Raw genomic sequence first — 5,000 nt, forward strand, 5'->3', positions numbered from 1 at the left:
TTCTGAACACCTTTGTCGTTTGAGCGAGGGCCAAAAGCCTGCCTGTGAAAGGGAAGGATCAGCCGGTCAGCCCCCTGCTGGTCGCTGCTGCCAGTGCAGCAGGCGTGCGTGTGTCCTCGGCCTCGTGTCCAGGTCCCTCAGGGACTTGAGGCAGCTCTCCCCGGTGGTCTCGTGGTCAGGACCGGGCTTCGACTCCCAGTCGGGGGGGGATGACTTTCTGCTGCAGATTAATTGGCATGAAGGAAAGTCTCCCCTCCTGAGCGTAAAGCTCCACCCTCACCACCACCGCCACCGCCTTTTCCTCCCCTTGACAAACGGACAGACAGACAGACAGACAGTCAGTCCAGTTCGGGAGCGCAGCTTTCATTAAGCAATGGCGTTTGTGACAACTCATCGTCTGACAGGTTGATGATTTCCCCACACGCCTCCTGCCGAATAAAAGGCTCACCCTCCCGGACACTACCCCCAGAATCACCCACCCCCCCCCCCCCGGGGTGAATATTAAGCCCGAGAACACCGACTGTAACCAACCGCAGTGAAAAGTTGAAGTGGCAACTCATTAACCAGATTTATTTTGGGCAACTCATTAACCAGATTTTTTGTTCATTTGGTTTATGAGTTGCCAAGTGTAAATCTGGTTAATGAGTTGCCACTTCAACTTTTCACTGCGGTTGGTTACAGTCGGTGTTCTCGGGCTTAATATTCGCCCCGGGGGGGGGGGGGTGGGGTGTATAGCGGGCGATGGCCGGTGTGGAGTGCGTTTTTTGGGGGTTGATTTTCACTTTGCCTCGCTGGTGGAATTTGTGGGAGGCAGGCAAGGGGATTGGTGTGGGCTGGTGGGCGGCAAGGGAGATGCTTGCTTCGGGGTGTTATCCTCACTTTGGTCCGCTGGTGAGAGTAGGCAGCGGCAGGCTGGCAGGCAGGCAAGTGTGATGTAGTGTGGGGTGCGGTGCAGTGCAGTGCAGTGCGGTGCTGCCCTGTCGTTTATGAAAGGTTGTAATGACACTGCTTTGCAGCTGACCATATCCACTGATTTGTGACGCCCGTATGGAGGCTGATATCTCAGGAGGGCCGAGGCCGATTTCCTCCGGGGACGGCTCGTCGCGTGCGGCAGGACGAGGCGCAGCGGACGGTACCGTGCGCTCGGAGGTGCGGCGCTGCCCGCCGGAGGTACAGCGAAAGGCTGCAAACCGCTTTCCGCCTGCTAACTCGGCGGCCGTCAGACCGACCGACTCCGCTTTACCACCGGAGCTAGAGTCGGGCAAGGGGCACCGAAGGGTACCGGAAGGATCGCGTTCGCACGACGGGAAGTCGACTAGCGGGCCGCCGAAAGCGAGCCGGGGGCCCCCGGTTTTTCTGTCCCACCTGGAGACTGATATCTCAGGAAGGCCGAGGCCGATTTCCTCCGGGGACGGCTCGTCGCGTGCGGCAGGACGAGGCGCAGCGGACGGTACCGAGCGCTCGGAGGTGCGGCGCTGCCCGCCGGAGGTACAGCGAAAGTCTGCGAACCGCTTTCCGCCTCCTCTCACCGCACGGCTCTCCTTTTCACCCACTGGCGGATTTTCACCCTCCGACTGCTCGCTACCGTCCGCTGCGCCTGGTCCGGGCCCTGTCCATTGTCATGTTAATGGCAGGGCGGGGCAGGACTGCTTTCACCAGGAACCCGGTTTTCTGGGTCAGAGGTTCCAGGGGACCTGTTTTGTGCGGACTTCCCTGTGTCCGTCCCTCCCTGCCTGCCTTCCCCCCAGGACTTCCTTCTGAACACCTTTGTCGTTTGAGCGAGGGCCAAAAGCCTGCCTGTGAAAGGGAAGGATCAGCCGGTCAGCCCCCTGTTGGTCGCTGCTGCCAGTGCAGCAGGCGTGCGTGTGTCCTCGGCCTCGTGTCCAGGTCCCTCAGGGACTTGAGGCAACTCTCCCCGGTGGTCTCGTGGTCAGGACCGGGCTTCGAATCCCGGTCGGGGGGGATGACATTCTGCTGCAGATTAATTGGCATGAAGGAAAGTCTCCCCTCCTGAGCGTAAAGCTCCACCCTCACCACCACCGCCGCCTTTTCCACCCCTTGACAAACAGACAGACAGACAGACAGACAGTCAGTCAGTCCAGTTCGGGAGCGCAGCTTTCATTTGGAAGCAGACCCTGCTTGTTTAAAGTCAACGACGCCAAGTTATTTTGCACTTTGAACTATATCGCTACGTGCGAGCGGCACTCAGCCTTGGAGAAGAAAAAAATACCACTGAGCTGAGAAAGTTCTTTTTAAAACGGTTTCCTTCCACAGCAGCTCTGAGTGTGAGAGAGAGAGAGAGAGAGAGAGAGAGAGATATCAGCTTTATTCTCAGTAATAATACACACACACACACACACACACACACACACACACACACAGACACTGGGAAAGAGCTGATTTTCCTTTTGAATATCTCCCCACGGGGAGCTGCACCGTTCCCAGAAACACTGCAATACTGGGTCGATGCGTGGAGTGGACGGAGCAAGCCCCTATTCCATCTCCCAGTTCTAAAAATCAATTAAAAATAATAATAAATAATATGTGTGTGTGTGTGTGTGTGTGTGTCGGTGTCAGTATCAGTCAGTCAGTCAGTGTCTCTCTCTCTCTCTCTCTCTCTCACTCAGAGCTGCTGTGGAAGGAAACTTTTTTAAAAAGAACTTGCATATTGAAAGAAAGATGTGTCTCAAGCTGCCGGGCCCTGTCCATTGTCATGTCAATGGCAGGACTGCTTTCACCAGGAACCCGTTTTTCTGGGTCAGAGGTTCCAGGGGACCTGTTTTGTGCGGACTTCCCTGTGTCCGTCCCTCCCTGCCTGCCTTCCCCCCAGGACTTCCTTCTGAACAGCTTTGTCGTTTAAAATAATAATAAATAATATGTGTGTGTGTGTGTGTGTGTGTGTGTGTGTGTGTGTCGGTGTCAGTATCAGTCAGTGAGTCAGTGTCTCTCTCTCTCTCTCTCTCTCTCTCTCACTCAGAGCTGCTGTGGAAGGAAACTTTTTTAAAAAGAACTTGCATATTGAAAGAAAGATGTGTCTCAAGCTGCCGGGCCCTGTCCATTGTCATGTCAATGGCAGGACTGCTTTCACCAGGAACCCGGTTTTGTGGGTCAGAGGTTCCAGGGGACCTGTTTTGTGCGGACTTCCCTGTGTCCGTCCCTCCCTGCCTGCCTTCCCCCCAGGACTTCCTTCTGAACACCTTTGTCGTTTGAGCGAGGGCCAAAAGCCTGCCTGTGAAAGGGAAGGATCAGCCGGTCAGCCCCCTGTTGGTCGCTGCTGCCAGTGCAGCAGGCGTGCGTGTGTATTCGGCCTCGTGTCCAGGTCCCTCAGGGACTTGAGGCAACTCTCCCCGGTGGTCTCGTGGTCAGGACCGGGCTTCGAATCCCGGTCGGGGGGGGATGACTTTCTGCTGCAGATTAATTGGCACCTCTGAAAGAAAATCTCCCCTCCTGAGCGTAAAGCTCCACCCTCACCACCACCGCCGCCTTTTCCACCCCTTGACAAACAGACAGACAGACAGACAGTCAGTCAGTCCAGTTCGGGAGCGCAGCTTTCATTTGGAAGCAGACCCTGCTTGTTTAAAGTCAACGACGCCAAGTTATTTTGCACTTTGAATTATATCGCTCCGTGCGAGCGGCACTCAGCCTTGGAGAAGAAAAAAATACCACTGAGCTGAGAAAGTTCTTTTTAAAACGGTTTCCTTCCACAGCAGCTCTGAGTGAGAGAGAGAGAGAGAGAGAGATATCAGCTTTATTCTCAGTAATAACACACACACACACACACACACACACAGAGACACTGGGAAAGAGCTGTTTTTCCTTTTGAATATCTCCCCACGGGGAGCTGCACCGTTCCCAGAAACACTGCAATACTGGGTCGATGCGTGGAGTGGACGGAGCAAGCCCCTAGTCCATCTCCCTGTTCTAAAAATCAATTAAAAATAAAAGTAAATAATATGTGTGTGTGTGTGTGTGTGTGTGTGTGTGTGTGTGTGTGTGTCGGTGTCAGTATCAGTCAGTGAGTCAGTGTCTCTCTCTCTCTCTCTCTCTCTCTCTCACTCAGAGCTGCTGTGGAAGGAAACTTTTTTAAAAAGAACTTGCTTATTGAAAGAAAGATGTGTCTCAAGCTGCCGGGCCCTGTCCATTCTCCTGTCAATGGCAGGACTGCTTTCACCAGGAACCCGGTTTTCTGGGTCAGAGGTTCCAGGGGACCTGTTTTGTGCGGACTTCCCTGTGTCCGTCCCTCCCTGCCTGCCTTCCCCCCAGCACTTCCTTCTGAACACCTTTGTCGTTTCAGCGAGGGCCAAAAGCCTGCCTGTGAAAGGGAAGGATCAGCCGGTCAGCCCCCTGTTGGTCGCTGCTGCCAGTGCAGCAGGCGTGCGTGTGTCCTCGGCCTCGTGTCCAGGTCCCTCAGGGACTTGAGGCAACTCTCCCCGGTGGTCTTGTGGTCAGGACCGGGCTTCGAATCCCGGTCGGGGGGGGATGACTTTCTGCTGCAGATTAATTGGCACCTCTGAAAGAAAGTCTCCCCTCCTGAGCGTAAAGCTCCACCCTCACCACCACCACCGCCTTTTCCTCCCCTTGACAAACAGACAGACAGACAGACAGACAGACAGTCAGTCCAGTTCGGGAGCGCAGCTTTCATTTGGAAGCAGACCCTGCTTGTTTCAAGTCAACGACGCCAAGTTATTTTGCACTTTGAATTATATCGCTACGTGCGAGCGGCACTCAGCCTTGGAGAAGAAAAAAATACCACTGAGCTGAGAAAGTTCTTTTTAAAAAGGTTTCCTTCCACAGCAGCTCTGAGTGAGAGAGAGAGAGAGATATCAGCTTTATTCTCAGTAATAATACACACACACACACACACACACACACACACACACACAGAGACACTGGGAAAGAGCTGATTTTCCTTTTGAATATCTCCCCACGGGGAGCTGCACCGTTCCCAGAAACACTGCAATACTGGGTCGATGCGTGGAGTGGACGGAGCAAGCCCCTAT

General features: G+C 54.4%; 3 pseudogenes; all 3 read right to left on the reverse strand.

Moving 5' to 3' along the window:
* Window positions 1-2,425: 2,425 nt before the first annotated feature.
* LOC137329308 (U2 spliceosomal RNA) lies at window positions 2,426-2,542 on the reverse strand (annotated as a pseudogene).
* A 1,294-nt stretch (window positions 2,543-3,836) lies between these two features.
* Window positions 3,837-3,953, reverse strand: LOC137329880 (U2 spliceosomal RNA; annotated as a pseudogene).
* Window positions 3,954-4,929: 976 nt separating this feature from the next.
* The window catches only part of LOC137330101 (U2 spliceosomal RNA), a 117-nt pseudogene continuing 46 nt past the window's right edge, over window positions 4,930-5,000 (reverse strand).

This window comes from Heptranchias perlo, chromosome 12, assembly GCF_035084215.1.
Source record: "Heptranchias perlo isolate sHepPer1 chromosome 12, sHepPer1.hap1, whole genome shotgun sequence".
NCBI classification, from domain to species: domain Eukaryota; kingdom Metazoa; phylum Chordata; class Chondrichthyes; order Hexanchiformes; family Hexanchidae; genus Heptranchias; species Heptranchias perlo.